This window comes from Silene latifolia, chromosome Y (genome assembly GCF_048544455.1).
Source record: "Silene latifolia isolate original U9 population chromosome Y, ASM4854445v1, whole genome shotgun sequence".
NCBI classification, from domain to species: Eukaryota; Viridiplantae; Streptophyta; class Magnoliopsida; order Caryophyllales; family Caryophyllaceae; genus Silene; species Silene latifolia.
This window is the reverse complement of record NC_133538.1, coordinates 261,197,960-261,214,430: the sequence shown is the minus strand read 5'-3', so window position 1 is coordinate 261,214,430 and position 16,471 is coordinate 261,197,960. Positions and strand designations below refer to the sequence as shown.

Here is a 16,471-nt window from a genome sequence, read left to right as displayed (position 1 = left end):
TAAACAATTCTCATACTTCACTTCACTCGTCACACCACCTAACCTATACCACAAAATCCTTAGCTTAACCTAAAACTTCACTTGTTCCCTATTACCGCAACATGACACACCTCTCTATATAAACTATATAAAACGCTTATCACCAAAAGCATAACTCACGATCCACACTTGTTACGTACACTCACACTAGATCCTCAAGTTCCTTTCTTTCATTACCGCAAGACTCATACATAACTTAACACGACACTTATTATTCAACACCCTACACTCACTGTCTCAACAAAAGATTATGAACCACCTGCATATATCAGATCATTACCACACATGTTCTACGAATCATTTGCCATGACTATGACTACCGATGCCTCATCTTAAAACAAGATCAAAATTATCGAATAACTTCTCACAATCAGTGGCCCATCAATGTAATGTTACTATACCATGACAACAACGAAAACATGTACAACTCTCTTTCATATCATACTCTACTCACATACCAAAACTTAATCGGTAAGAAACATCGATAAACAAAACAACTGTCTATCCGTACAACCCGAAACTCACAGAAGCAACGTCAAACAAAACAACAATCTATTTATGATCGGTATGTACTTTCAAACTCGAATCATAATCATCCCGCCTACTCCACCACAACCGTGACGGCATCACAACACCGCCACCAATGGCCACACCGCAAAGCGAAAAAAAAAAATACCCGCATCTCAACACTAAATATCGTGCCCGGATCACCACCCGAGGCACCACAACCACATCGATAGTCATCACAACGCATACAACTCCCATAAATACTAACTCGAATAACTTCTCGACAAGAAAAACTTACTCAAATCCACTTTACTAAATCATAACACAACATATTTTATGAATTAAACAAGTAATAACCTCGTGAATATCATCCCCTTACCATATCACGATTGACATGTATCATGAATACATACAAGTATAGCCAACATGCCGATCACTCAAATTATTACCTTTTTGAATATCATTTAATTAGATTAGCGTACTCAACATGCATTACGTAACATTCAAATAGCAACTTTATGATAATCACACCATACCACGTCTTGTGAGGTCATAACCTCACACAAACATTTATATACATCTTAGACCCATAATCACATCCAACTAGTCAATCCCGATCACGTAAGTTACCACTCAACAAAGTTACTGTCGCCCGAGCTTAACTCGCATGCCCCTCATCACATTCTTCCATTCGCATAACCAAGACCTTCGCGCCATACATAACTATGCAGTTAACACTTACTATGAGAAACCGCCCCCTAAGACTATGTCTTATACTTCCTCACAACCATACCTATCAATTCAATCTCTACAAAATCAGCCTCTTTAGAATTGTCATCTTTCCTATTTATCATTAACCTTAACCACTAGCGACAACACCTCCACACAACTACCGTTCGTACATCAAACTTCTTACACTCATCTCTAAACATCACCGTTTCTTCCCTATCTTTGGTTATCATCCCCAATAACGAGCATCAAATCCATCAACAAAATTACCTCAACATTATTCCCAATACTATCCTTAATTGTATCATCATCTAACTCTCCACCAAAATCTCATATCCTGCAGACATTCTACCAACTTCTTACTTTACTTAATTCCTCAAAACTCAAGACTAATCTTGTTGTTCCGAAGCTCCTGTATAATCATTAATTCAATTCCTCATGATAGTATCATGCATCTTGACGATTCCTTATTATTATTTTTTTTATCACATAACTCCGGTGAATATTTTCTTAGTTTTACTCCCCTCGTGCTTTTCTTTTTACACTCGACTAAAGCAATTAACCATTCAACTCCTTATTACTTCTTCCTAACTCTTTAGTGCTCCGATCACCTTCTCATTGCTCCAAAATTCCAATCCCATTATTTCTTATCGATATTATCTCACTCTTTCTTACCATGGGTCCCCTCTCATCACTCCACTCACTCACACTTGTCACTAATTTGTCCATAAAAAAAATCAACGTTTAATGTTCAAACAATTACATCTCCCTTTTACATCTCTAGAAATCAAAATTCTTTTTATACCGTTAATTACCCAAGGAAATCACACATTAGTTTCGTCTCTCGATAACACAAATTTCCAAACTCAAATCACTATCTCGCAAATCCACGTCGCGACATGTCTCCATTAAGTTTGCTATATACCACTCTTCTCAATTCCTCTAAAACGACCTTTCATTACATATATTCTTACTCAACACTATTTCTAACCATCTCCCTCCATAATTCGTTATACATCTCAGGTTGCTACTATCCACATCCTTTCTTTCAATCTTTTCATTCTCACGTTCCTTAAACTTACATCACTCTTTGCCCACATTCACTTACTCTTACATTACTCAACACACAATCATATCACTCATCCCGTCTCACAAAACATGCTCTATGCCTCAATTAAGCCATACCAATCTCCCTTTTCTTTTTCCACTATCTATCACAACACATAGAACTCATGTCCTCCCACCGAACTCCTACTCACCACAAGTGCCACTCACTACACCATAAGATTGGGTAACTTACGCATCAGGATCAACATACATGTAAAACGGTGCATAAAGAAGCAAAATAATACCTTTGAATTAAACATAATATGCAACGAATGTCCAAAAGATAAGCATATGACCCAAAACAGGGGTCACTAGATCGAGTACAGGCCACTCGATCGAGTAAGTGACTTACTCGATCGAGTAGGTGAAGATCAGAAGCACGTAAAACAAATCACCAGGGCTACTCGATCGAGTAACTAACGTACTCGATCGAGTGCCCCCTTACTCGATCGAGTACCAAGGATACTCGATCGAGTACTCCAATTCTTAACACTGTCCAGTTTTCGTAAAACAGTCATAACTCACTCATTTCTTGGTCGTTTGGGCGTGTGACCTATCGTTAGAATCGTAAAAGAACAAGCTATCACCTCCAATTGGAATCACATTAAAATCATTTATGCATCCCAAGTTATAACAGTTTAAAGACAACTTTTTCTCAGAATCGACGACTTAACTATTCGATTTTCTCTTTCAAACAACTTAAACGACAACAAGGTAAATAAAAACAACTCAATACTCATAAAACCAGTATTCCTAATCACATGTTACTATCTCCAAAAGCCAAACAACAACATTCATCATGCACATAGATTATTTAACTTGTCAATCATAATTTACCCACATCCTTTTATTCTATACCTTTACGTACAACAATAACATAATATACGACATAAAATCCCCCTATTCACATGTTACTAACATAGCAAAAGTAGAAAATCCACTTCCATCACATAAACATGTTCTCCACATGAATTTCATATTCTCATGCAATTCCTTACCTCATCTTTTCAAACCAAATCATAGATCACATTCATACCCGTATTCATACAATTTATTCATCCAATCATATGAACGCAATCATATGCATATACACAATAGTAACTAGTAGTAATTCCCATCACAATTCATGTTATCATAAAAAAAATATTACCTTCATCTTTTCCACCACACATCCATTCAACTATATAACACTCATCCATCCAACACACACAATAGAGCATTAGTAAACATATAGCGATCCCGACAAATATCCCATGGTGACCGGTTCAAAATTGTAGGGCGAGTTCGCGAATTTAGGACGTATTCCAAGCCTTTGCATTAGCTCCTACAACTTTTAACTCGGGTTCATTTTAATTGACTCCCTATATTCATTGGATTCATTGGTTACAGGTTTCAGGATCGTCGCTCGATACCATTTGTAACACCCCATACTCCAAGTGCCTTACGGACCACTCGTATAAGGATGCCACCATCTCGGTTACCCGAGGCATGATATTCATAAGACAATAACGAAACAACTTTAAATAATATAAGTTTAGTGAAAGGTTACAACTAAAACCAAATACCAAAATACGATACATGTTCTCAAACCAACTGCTCTCTTGAATTAATCTGAAATGTTATAAAACTAGCAAAACTACAAATGGAAGACTTATCGTCGACGGTGGCACATCCTGCCTATCCCGATTCAACTCAAACTCGCTCAATTCCGCTCACCATCCCCGAATGGATCACCGCAGTTTTACAAAAACAACCGGGTCGATGACTAATCACACAACTTATATATATCAACAATACGACAAACAGACATGACTTACACCGTCACACACACACAATCACACCAGTCCCCATCAATCTCAATCACCGATCGTCCACTGGACCCCGATTACGCCGTGGGGGACCGCAGCCGTACCCACCAAATCCCCGCTCCTCATAATGAGCGATAACCCTGTCCATTAATGTGCACATCCCTTCTGTGGCGGGTTCCACATAAGGAGAAACTAGGGCGTGAAGCCACTCCCGCAAGTGACCCCACTCAGCCGAGGACACGCCTCGAGAACCAGAGACAAACAATCACAATCAACAAACCGTCACAATACAATTACTATATTATTTAATCAACCACAACACATCAACAATCATCCCATTATGGGACTAATACTGAGTAGGAAATCCTACCTGGAAAGCACAACAATCAGACGGTCTCAACAGCTGTATCAAAAAGCCTCTTCTACAAATCCTCCTCCTATCATACATACACATAATCACTACCAATCATTATCTACAACAAAACCTCCAATTCCCCATATTAGGGTTTAAACAACTTAAAGGAAATACTATAAAAACGGTACATAGATCTTACCCTCGACGCAAGGATCTCAACGGTATAAAGAAAGGTGACCTTCCAAACTCCGGGATTTGCTAACAATGCGATTAAAGTGAAGAACGATGTTTTGTTTTTTCTCTTGACAGTAAATAGGTTTTGAAAAGTGTTTAAGAACAATGACGGAAAAAATTATATACCTAATCGCATAATTAACAAAATCCGAGAAAAACTCCCCGTAAACCGGCTACTCGATCGAGTAGCTAAGGTACTCGATCGAGTGCCCCCTTACTCGATCGAGTATCAACGGTACTCGATCGAGTACCCAACAGGTCAGAAACTATTTTAAAACGCAACTCACCCTTACTCGACAGAGTAAGGCCTACTCGATAGAGTACCCAGAGACTCATAAATACGGAGTATTACAGTTTATGATTCATCCCTTTAATCTCTTTAATATGTCTTTCTTTAGTATAATCAACGTTATCGTTGTTATTTACACCAATAGCATGAGTAGCTAATTTCCCTTATGTTAGGATTAGGGGAGCCATGGTAGTGAGTTGACGATGTTGTGAATAGATCAGATAGTTAATTGTGAGAACTGTTTTATAACAAAATAACTGTAATTGTTTAGTTCAGTGCACGCTTCTAAACCCATTAATTTGGTTAAATTTAATCCTAGATCGGAAGATTGGAATGAATAGACCTGTTATGAACAGTAGACTACCCTAATGAGGACGGAAGTTAAGTTAATTGTATTCTAGGGTGGATAGCGGACCGGAAGGACCTTTCCCTTGCCCTTCTCACAGTAGATCGTCTGAACCATTTATGACTGAGTTAGTAAACTGCCATGGTGAACCGAATTCCTAACATACTTCTCTCTATTTGATTACGTATTTCGCTTGTCTCTGTTCTTACTGCTCTTTTCCCTTATTCTCTTGCTTTGACTCTTTTAGTAGTTAGAAATCAATTTAAAACCCCCATTTGTTACCAGACAGACTTAATTAGCAGATAGATACAATAGCCTCCCTGTGGAGATCAACCCTACTTCCGCTAACTTCTGTTAGTAGTTATAGGTAATTATTTTTTGTACTAAAACGACGGTATCAGACTACCCGTTATTGTTTGTCGGTCCATGTTAGAGATTGTCCCCGGTAATTATTACAACTTTAATTCTAAGGTTAGTGTGTTTTAATAAATATTACAACATTACGTAACTTACTTGAGTTTAATTCTCACTACTAGAATAAGGAGAAAAGGAATCATCAATAAATAACCATGTAAGTATTGAGATGGTTTGTTTTGTATAAAAAACCAGTTTTTAAAGATAGATGATTTCTTAGAAAATATCAAAGAAACCACTCTACTTGAAAAATGGTTCCATATAGAAAAAAGAAAAAAAAAAGAAAAAAGAAAAATCAAAACAGCTATCAATAATTGACCTAGAGACTTCATTTTCCAAATCCTCGCTACTTCTCCCATACTCCATTTCTCCCAACCCCCTTTTCTCTCACTACTTACTTCTCCGGATCTCCCTCACACCAGGCGCCTCCTCTCCGGCCAACGACCCGTGATACGCCGCCAACACTAGGCCACCTCCACCACACGCGATACGCTATCGTCGACTTTTGTGAGCAAATCACAATGTCCTCAACTCCGTGGCATCTGCGAGTTCGCAATTGCAAGGTTTGTTTCCCCTCAAATTTCAATTTTATTTAGGTTATAGGATCCTTTTATTGAATTATATAATTTCTTTTAGACTAATTACTCTTATATTTTTGGTTTATTTCCCTAATTTTAAGTTTCCTGGGTTGATTTTTTTGTTTAGGTAAATTAAAATTATTAATTACTCGAACCCTAACTCGAATTAATTTCAGTTTCATTTTCATTTTGGATAATTGGACATTAAGTAATTTGTACTAAGACTGTGTCTAATTTGGATTGGTTTGATTTTATGGGAGAGGAAGAACAGGTTGTGTGTTACTTGATTGGCACTAACCCATATGCCGCTTCGTGCTCAAGGACGTGTTACTTACTCAGCGGCAAGTGTAGGAAGGTAATTCATTTAGCTTTTGCATTTTAGTGAACATCTTAGTTAATGAGGTTCCGAAGGGAGTTTATTAATTGGGAATGTGAATTCATATAGTTTTTGGAATTTAACCATGTTTAGATATTTTAGTTTTAGCATCGATTACTAGTGATGTTCAACTATTATGTTTTATGCAGGATGATTGATCAACCCAGTTACCCCTACAGTTGAGGTAATTCTATGATTTTGATACACTCGCACCCCTGTGATGTATTTTTGAACAATCGGAAAATGCTATTCAATGTTGGAGTCTGGGGTAGTCTAAGTATGTAGGTTGGTATTCCCAAAGAACCTTTGTCACTTCAAAACGTCCCTCACATATCTTCTATCTCCTTGACATTGGTCCAACGTAAATATTTGAATCAATGTAGGTAGTATTTTTATTTTCATTTGTCTCGCTCTTAAGGAGTATTGTACAAATAGCAAGGAGAAGTTGCTTCTACTTATTTTCTCATCATAATAACCCAACATGTGATGTAATGAGCGAAGATGAAAAGAGATTAATTGAGGATGCAATTGAGTAGACAATGGGATGGTTAGATTGGAATTATCTATGTGGAAATGTGTCTTTGTTTGAGCAAAAGAAGGCCGACCTTCGAGTGTTTGTGATCATGTTTTGGGTAAGAAAAATTTGAAGCATAAGTTCACCGAGTTAAATGATGTTGATTGAGACGGTTCTTTCTTTTTTTTTCGTCCTAATTTTGTTTTGTGTTCTAGAGTAACAAGTCATTTGGAACTTGAAAGGCATTCTGTTCTCCTGTTTGTTCTTGCATTTCTATTTGTTTGTGAACAAACTCTTGGGAGAGACCATCTTACTTTTTTAAAGTAACAATTTCCAAAAAATCCTAAATTTTCCTAGGCTGATATCCAATTACGCTGCGTTATTTATGGTGGTACCGATCACCTTTTTTATCACATCGCCGCTTGTAATGTTATGATCAAGTTTCGTTTGCTATATTTTTTTAACACAGTTTATTTGCTTGTAATCTGTTTTGATGTAGCCTCAAATGCATTTTCTCTTCTGCACGCATAGCATATGAATGGTTACGTGTCTGTGAGCTATGTGATTTATTTTACTTCCAATTTTTTACAAGTTTTACATTTGATGTCAGGTTGCACTCCTTTTCATCTTATTACTACTTTATTACACGCCTTTTTTGGGTTGTTACATCTTCGATTACTACTCGCTGCCTTTTTTTGTTTTTTCTTGATTTATTGTGTCGTTTTTGAGGTTGCTCGGGTTTCTTGGTGATTTGCCAGTCGAGAATCACATTGAGCGCATGAAATATGTCAACACTTTTGAATCTACGATGCCATGTTTTTACATGTAACAATTTCCAGTACTATAGTGCGCTTTGGAGGGACACCGATATATTGTACCCAGATGACTTATTGGCTTATTGGTCACCGACTTGGTGTTACTTTGTTAAACATGATTAGTCTAGTAAGTTGAAATTCATCTATTAGTATTGTTTTTCGCTTATGATTTTTTTTTGTTGGTTAGGAAAATGTGGATTTCATTTGTTCTGAGACGCAAGGAAGTAGAGGAGGAAGAAGATGGACCAAAGCTGATCAATGGGAGTTAGATTTTTATTTTTTACGTACTTTTTTAGGAAAATATTGTCATCTTTTTTGTATTTGTCCACCAAATATTACTTGCTTCAAGTGATTGTAAAAAAGAATACACTTTATTTTATATATATGAAATCTTTTTATGGTATGTGTGTTTTGTTGCGTGGAACATGAGTATGCACACAATCGACTTATTGTGGCAATCATATGTAATACTCGTATAACAACAACGCAATAGGTCAGGCGAAAAAATAATAATAAAAAAATCAAAGAGATCATTCTTCTCTAATCCTTGGTTTGGGTAAAGAAACCATTTTTCTCTATTCCATGGTTTTTAATCTTGAGTTAAGAAACCATTTTTTTGACTTTAGTGGTCTCTTTTTTAATGGACAAAGAAACCATTTATCTAGGATGAATGCTTTCTAACTTTTATTCAAAGAAACCATTTTTATTTACATGGTCTCTTACCCTAAGAGACCTTTGAGCTTGAGACCATCTCTATGTTGGTTTCTTAGGTCAATTTGCAATGGTTTCTTTGGCCTTTTTTCTAGTAGTGTTTTCTCATTTTCTTTAACTTAAGTTTCTGGTGGATTTTTTACCCTTTAAATCTTTAATGCAAAAAAGGGGTAAAAAGAAATGGAGGAAGCTGTTGTTTGATGATCATCAGTGAAAACCTCATAAAAGTGTTGATCTTTCTCATATTTTTGTTATTTTTATATTAATTAATTAATGTAGAGCTAACACCCATTAATAACTTTGATACTTGATCATTGTATATTAATTTTGTTATGATATCAATTGCAAAAGTCATTGTTCTTACATTGTATCGTTTTACATTATATCGTCACATTGACAGAGGTTAATTAGTTGATTGATCCTATGAAATGAACGTACATAGTGATGTTCGAGTTAATTTATCAATAAAGAAGACAAAGTTTTATATTTCCAGTTATTTATCCAATTATATAGACTTTGTAACAAAAATAATGCATAGTTGTCTAGAAAAAAATGAACATAAAATAATGCATTTTATATTCTACGGAGTAGCAAACAAATACTACACAAATTCTCAAATTAAATTGAATGTAGAACGTGGGTAAGAAATTTAGGACCCACCTTTAGAAAAGTTTTTTTCTCCCCTTAAATTCAGCAGCCAATTAAAAGCCAAGAAAAAACTTGGCTTTTATACTAAGGTAGATAATATAAAAATTCTAAAAGTTGAATACATTTCTTAAATTTGCGCCAAATTTAGAAGGACGAGAACGTAACTTGAGCACAAATGAATTGAAATTACAAATAAATCAATATAGTACATTGTTACATTTCGTTCTCTCGTTCTTCCAATCTTCATGGAAGTTCCATAAAATTTTCGACAGTCCAAAGTCCAAAATTCCCATGGATGACAATTGACAAACTATTTGTAAACTTTACAACCTAGAGACTATTACATTTTTTTTGATAAGGAAAGAAAACTAGGTCAATAGAAAGTGACCCATAACACCCTCACGGATGGGAGTGGTAAAGACTATTACATGGAGACAGTAATGTATGTCCCGTTTATTTTCCTAACTTTCTTGTCTTTATTTATTAATTGGCTAATAGATCGAGCAATCAATCGTTAAACAAGGCACTGATGAATTCAATCAGAAATCAATTGGAGTTTGATGATCATGCCCAGCTGCCAACAATTGGTATTACCGAGTATCAAATAAGTAGTTTGCAAAACTAGAACTTCCAAAAACACCCTTTTTTTATGAAAAGATTTGAATTTCGAAAAGATAGTTACTCTTTCATGGATAAGAATTACTCTTTTATAAATCAACCCCCTTAATTTTTCCATACCTTAACCTTCCCCCAAAAACCAAAATAAACAAACAGTCTCTAATTCGCTTCCTCACCAAATTAATCAAATCCGTCAAATTACTCAATTATGAACGCAAGTAATAATTCCAATCTAACCATCCCATTGTCTACTCAATTGCATCCTCAATTAATCTCTTTTCATCTTCGCTCATTACATCACATGTTGGGTTATTATGGACAGAAAATAAGTAGAAGCAACTTCTCCCGCTGCTATTTGTACAATACTCCTTAAGAGCAGACAAATGAAAATAAAAAATACTACCTACATTGATTCAAATATTTACGTTGGACCAATGTCAAGGAGATAGAAGATATGTGAGGGACGTTTTGAAGTGACAAAGGTTCTTTGGGAATACCAACCTACATACTTAGACTACCCAGCACTCCAACATTGAATAGCATTTTCCGATTGTTCAAAAATACATCACAGGGTGCGAGTGTATCAAAATCATAGAATTACCTCAACCGTAGGGGTAATCGGGTTGATCAATCATCCCGCATAAAACATAATAGTTGAACATCACTAGTAATCGATGCTAAAACTAAAATATCTAAACATGGTTAAATTCCAAAAACTATATGAATTCACATTCCCAATTAATAAACTCCCTTCTAACCTCATTAACTAAGATGTTCACTAAAATGCAAAAGCTAAATGAATTACCTTCCTACACTTGCCGCTGAGTAAGTAACACGTCCTTGAGCCTGAAGCGGCATATGGGTTAGTGCCAATCAAGTAACACACAACCTGTTCTTCCTCTCCCATAAAATCAAACCAATCCAAATTAGACACAGTCTTAGTACAAATTACTTAATGTCCAATTATCCAAAATGAAAATGAAACCAAATTAATTACCGAGTTAGGGTTCGAGTAATTAATAATTTTAATTTACCTAAACAAAAAAATCAACCCAGGAAACTTAAAATTAGGGAAATAAACCAAAAATATAAGAGTAATTAGTCTAAAAGAAATTATATAATTCAATAAAAGGATCCTATAACCTAAATAAAATTGAAATTTGAGGGGAAACAAACCTTGCAATTGCGAACTCGCAGCATACCACGGAGTTGAGGACATTGTGATCAAGCTCACAAAAGTCGACGATAGCGTATCGCGTGTGGTGGAGGTGGCCTAGTGTTGGCGGCGTATCACGGGTCGTTGGCCGGAGAGGAGGCGCCTGGTGTGAGGGAGATCCGGAGAAGTAAGTAGTGAGAGAAAAGGGGGTTGGGAGAAATGGAGTATGGGAGAAGTAGCGAGGATTTGGAAAATGAAGTCTCTAGGTCAATTATTGATAGCTGTTTTGATTTTTCTTTTTTCTTTTTTTTTTCTTTTTTCTATATGGAACCATTTTTCAAGTAGAGTGGTTTCTTTGATATTTTCTAAGAAATCATCTATCTTTAAAAACTGGTTTTTTATACAAAACAAACCATCTCAATACTTACATGGTTATTTATTGATGATTCCTTTTCTCCTTATTCTAGTAGTGGAATGCTGATCGGTGAATGTTGAGGGTTGCTTGTTTAGTGGGGTCATGGGTGTGGTGAGGTTGACGAAAGGTTTAGGGTATAAAGGGTAATGGTGGGTGCCTTTATTTTATTTTTTTTTTGGAGAAAAGGGTGCCTTTATTTTTTGATTAAACTACTTTATTGTATTAACTAATACGGAGACGCTTAATTGTTATGCCCGCCGGAGATGGTATAAGACCTCCATCTCCGGCCAGCGTGGTTAAACACGAGGTTGTTGCAGGCGGAAGGTTTGGAACGATTTTAGGCTGATACCATGTAAGATAATGAATATAAGACGATATAATCAGGTGACTATTATTAATGAGACGATTACAATTTATAGTAGCGATGCCTTAGGGAACAATCCAAAGATCTTCCTAAGATAATACTATCTAACTATAATATATTATCTACTGATAATATATTCTCCTATTATTCTCTAATGATAATATTCCTAATATTCTCTAATATTCTCTAATAGTTATATAAAGAAATTTATCTTTGACCTAACGAGGTTGATCTGTTTGGAATGAATTCCCTTCGACCCTAATAAGAGGTCATATATATCTGGTTATGGTTAATCGAGTAGCGGATCAAGATTAACGGGTCTTGACCGTAAATAAAACGAGTCGACCAAGTCCGGTCAAATTTTAACATGTCCGACAATTTATATCTCTACCACCTTGTAAACATGTTGCCTCCACTCATTTCATTATTTTCATAGGTTTGTTCAAATTATACGAGAAATTTGAATAAACTCATGAAAATGAAATGAATAGCTCTCCATTTTAACATATCATTTCTTTAACTGTAATGAAGTGAATATAATAGAACTAAAAATTTCTCATGCTATTGTCAAAATCATACTAGTTCATCATATATATCTTTAGGGTTTAGGAGTATATTGTTAGATAGGCGGATAAGATCTCATCTGCAAGTTCTTTTAATAATCGAAGTTGGAAAATAAATTTGATACCATCTTCTTCTTGGATCGATACTATCAAAAAGTACGAGTGGCATCAGAAATCAGAATGACAGAATTTAACCATAAAAAGTGATACCATCTTCTTCTTGGATCGATATTAGAAATGCCGTATCCTTTAGGCAACTACACATATGTCAAACTAGCTCATTCTTCACGACTTCCTTTTACTCTTCGGTTGAAGTCTGTATCAATTATTTGTTTACCTTTTATCGGTTGGAGTACATTACCGTTATGGAGTACTTGAAAAGTAATGTAAATTTTGTAAATCACTATATTGTTAAGATATTAGATTTACATATTAATATCAGGTATAGGGAGGTCTGAGTTGTATCCAAACTTCAAGTCAAAGGACATTCTTGTGAAGGGACAACTTAAACTGATGGTTGAAATCCCTATATCGATTTTATACTCTGTTTTGGTAAAAATTTACCGGTTAGGTGTTAAGTCAATGGGTCAAAGTGATCGACTATGGCTATGAACGAACTAAGAAATTATGATGCAAAACTAAGTAAAAGATAATGAGAGAAAGATTGACACGAGGAGTTTTTGGTGACGCGGAAAACCCGGTATGGGAACAACTAACCGCGGGGGGAGTCGGAATCCCGTCAATATTTGCACTATAATCAAGTTAACTTAGCAAGTAAGGAACAATAATAGTGTACTGATGTCTAATGATCAAGTTTTGTTTAGTAATTTTTTCTATCTCGAATGCCCCTCTTGTGTCATTTTGCTTCCACTTTATAGATGCCTCTTCTAGGGTTTTCTCCATCAGGCTCCTCCCGGATTTTTCTCCTTGGCTGGTAGTAACGGCTTCTCAAATCAAGGAGTCATTATGGGCTTTGATTTTCTCTCTCCTGCTTTATTGCTATTTTTTCTCTTTTGACCTTGTGTTTCCTTTTATCACACGTGTGTTTCTTTGCTCCTAATCCCATGGTCCCGCTTTCACTACGTCACTTATCCTTTTGATTTCGTCCTCACCTACCAATGCCTGCCACGTGTTGCTTCAGAAAAATTGTAAATTTTTCCCCCAACAATTGCCCCCAAATTCCTGTGCAAGTATACTTGGGCGGGAATTTTAGCATCCTAAAGCCGCCGAAATCTATCAATGTGATTATGCACGTCTTTTGCAATTTCCTGACTCCTCAACTGTCGTGCCCTATTTACTTCCCTCAACCGTCCATCCACCTTTCCCACTTCCCACAACTCTTTCTTTTTAATCTCCTAATCTCTCTCTTCTCTTTACTTTTCCTCTTTCAAGCCGTCCGTTTCCATCAGGTATCCTTTTGCTTTTCTTCCTTATTTCTTGCAATGCTTCGAAAAAGCACTCGATCTTCTAGTTTCTCTGGTTCTAAAAAGCACTCGATCTTTTTACGGTGAGGTCCCTGGGGCACCGCCAAGTGACCCTGCGTGTCCGGGAGAATGAGGAGCATTGCATAGTCTTTCCTCCTAAACCCAACGATGCTGACTGGTTCCACCGTTTTATTTTTGTGGAGATTAATTAGTTCTCTCCCCCCTCCAGTTGATTATGTGTTCTCTTAATGGAGATCTACTGCAGGCACCTGCTGTTTTTACTTTATTGCTTACCTTTGTTTACTTACTTTCCTTACTTGCTTTTTTTGTGCAGGCTTGAACCGCCTTATCCCCTCGCCTGACGAGACTGCTTCGTTGGTTAAGCTCTTTGGTCTGACTCCTGACCAGAGATCTTTCAACTGTTTGCTCGGTTCTTCTTCCAGTGGGACACTTACTGTTGACGGAGAGGAGGAGGAGGAAATCATAATGTCTAGTATGTTCTCCTTTTTTACTTAGCCTCCCGAGGCTCCTGGTGTTTCTGGTTCCTGACGTTTGTAGTTCCTGGTTTTCTGTTCCCAGAATCTGCTAGACCCAAGGTTACCCTGCAAATGATACTTGCTCAAAGGAGGAAGAGAGTGGTTGGCGGTGTTCCCAAGCCTGCTTCCAAGAGAAGGGATGAGTCTTCCTTAGAGGCTGAGGTTGCATGCTCGAAGAGGCTAGCTACCTCTTCTGATTCTATCCCTGTTGAGATCACACCTCTGGCGTCTCTGCCACCTGAAAATAGAGAGCCTCTTATCCCTGTGACCCCCAACGCTCCTCCTGCCGAAATGACTCTGAAGCTCCTAGAGGGATTTGGTCATTCCAGGGCCCTCGGGCATTGGCCCTACATGGAGCGGTTGATGCTCCCTGGTCCTCGCTCCACGCTAGAGAAGAGGCCCCTGAAAGAAATGGCGGATCTGGAGGCTGAGCATACTTTTGAGGTAAAGACTTCTCTCTCTTCCCTTTTCCCCCCTTTCTTTTCTTCAGTCACTGCAGATATCTCTCCTTCCCCGGGAGAAGCTTGCTCAACTTGAAGACAACGTCTGTCTCCTTCAGACGGAAAAGAAAGAGCTTCTTGATCAGCTTGACGCAGAGAGGAAGGGAAAGGCTAATCTCCGAGGGGAGGTTGAATCTGCTCGCAACAGCTTGAAAGAGTCCGAGGAGCAGCTTGCCCAGGTCTTGGAGGCTAACAATTCCCTGACCACTGAGAACGGGATCCTGAAAGAAAAGAAGGCCAATTTTTCCAAGGCCCTGACCGATGCTGCTGCTTGCTCTTTGTGGGAGATGAAGATTGCTTGCATCAAAGAGTTCAAGGAAGGGAAGCATCTGTCCTGGGATTTGGAGGAGGAGGAGAGGTTGTTTGCTGACTTCTTCCCCGAAAAGATCGATCTAGGAGTTTTGTCCGACTTTGAGATTGATGCTCTAGAGGAGGATGACGGATTTTCTGCTGCTGAGGAGGAAGAGGTTCAGGGAGGAACTCATCCAGCTGGCAACCAGACTCTTGAGGACAATTCTGCTGGCGGGGTTGTCTCTACTGTTCAGCCTAGTCCTGAAAATGTACCAGCTTCTGCTACGGGAGTGGAACATGTTCTGCTGGACTGATGGGGTTCCCGGAACCAGTTTTCTTTCCGTTTTTTAGTTTTTTACTTTCTGGGCCCTGTGTGGCATAAAACTTTTTTAGCTTTTGGATAATTTTTGGTATGTTTTGGCTTTGCTTGTGGGAGCAAAGCATATTTTGATACTTTTCCATTTCAGGCGGCTAATTAATATTATGCCGTTTTCAGGCGTACCTTTGTTTTATCGTGCGTGCACCTTGTTTCGTTGTTTTGTTGCCGGCTTTCGTTGATTGGAGGCTCTGGGATCTGTGAGATCCCTGAAAAATCTCTAGGTTCTATAAAAAACATACAAAAATAAAGTTAACGGAAAATGCCCCTTTTGATCCCTGGAATGAGGACTGATCCGTCACTCCTGTCTGAACCAAAGATTGCGGATTTGGGGGTAAGTACGGTCAGGGAAGGTGTTAGGCACCCGGACCGCCCATCAAACTGATGGCCTCTACTATTTATTTATAATACTATATATTTGACGAAATTAAGACAAAGAAAAGAAGGTTGGAAACAAAGTTTATACAATTATTTACAAGACAAATTAATAGGTTAGTTTATACAATAAATAGAGAAAATAAATAAAAGGCCAAATAAAAGAATTAAATAAAAAGAAAGAGTAAAGAAAAATATATTTGATGTCGGTACCCTCAGGCCTATCTGGATGTTTGACTATTAATGAATTTTGACTTTGTCGTAAATTATTGGCTCTATGTGCTTATATGAAAATTGGGACGATTTATGTGAATGGTTTGATTTGAAACTGGGATTACATATTTGAGACGGATGATGTATGAATGTTTTAAATTTATGGTCTG

General features: G+C 37.3%; 1 long non-coding RNA gene across 1 annotated transcript; it reads left to right on the top strand.

The window, feature by feature from the left end:
* Positions 1 to 6,599: 6,599 nt before the first annotated feature.
* On the top strand, positions 6,600 to 8,514 carry LOC141633140 (uncharacterized). Its single transcript, XR_012537941.1, has 3 exons — positions 6,600 to 6,761; positions 6,932 to 6,966; positions 8,299 to 8,514. It is a non-coding gene; the product is annotated as an uncharacterized LOC141633140 (long non-coding RNA).
* The last annotated feature ends 7,957 nt before the right edge of the window (positions 8,515 to 16,471 follow it).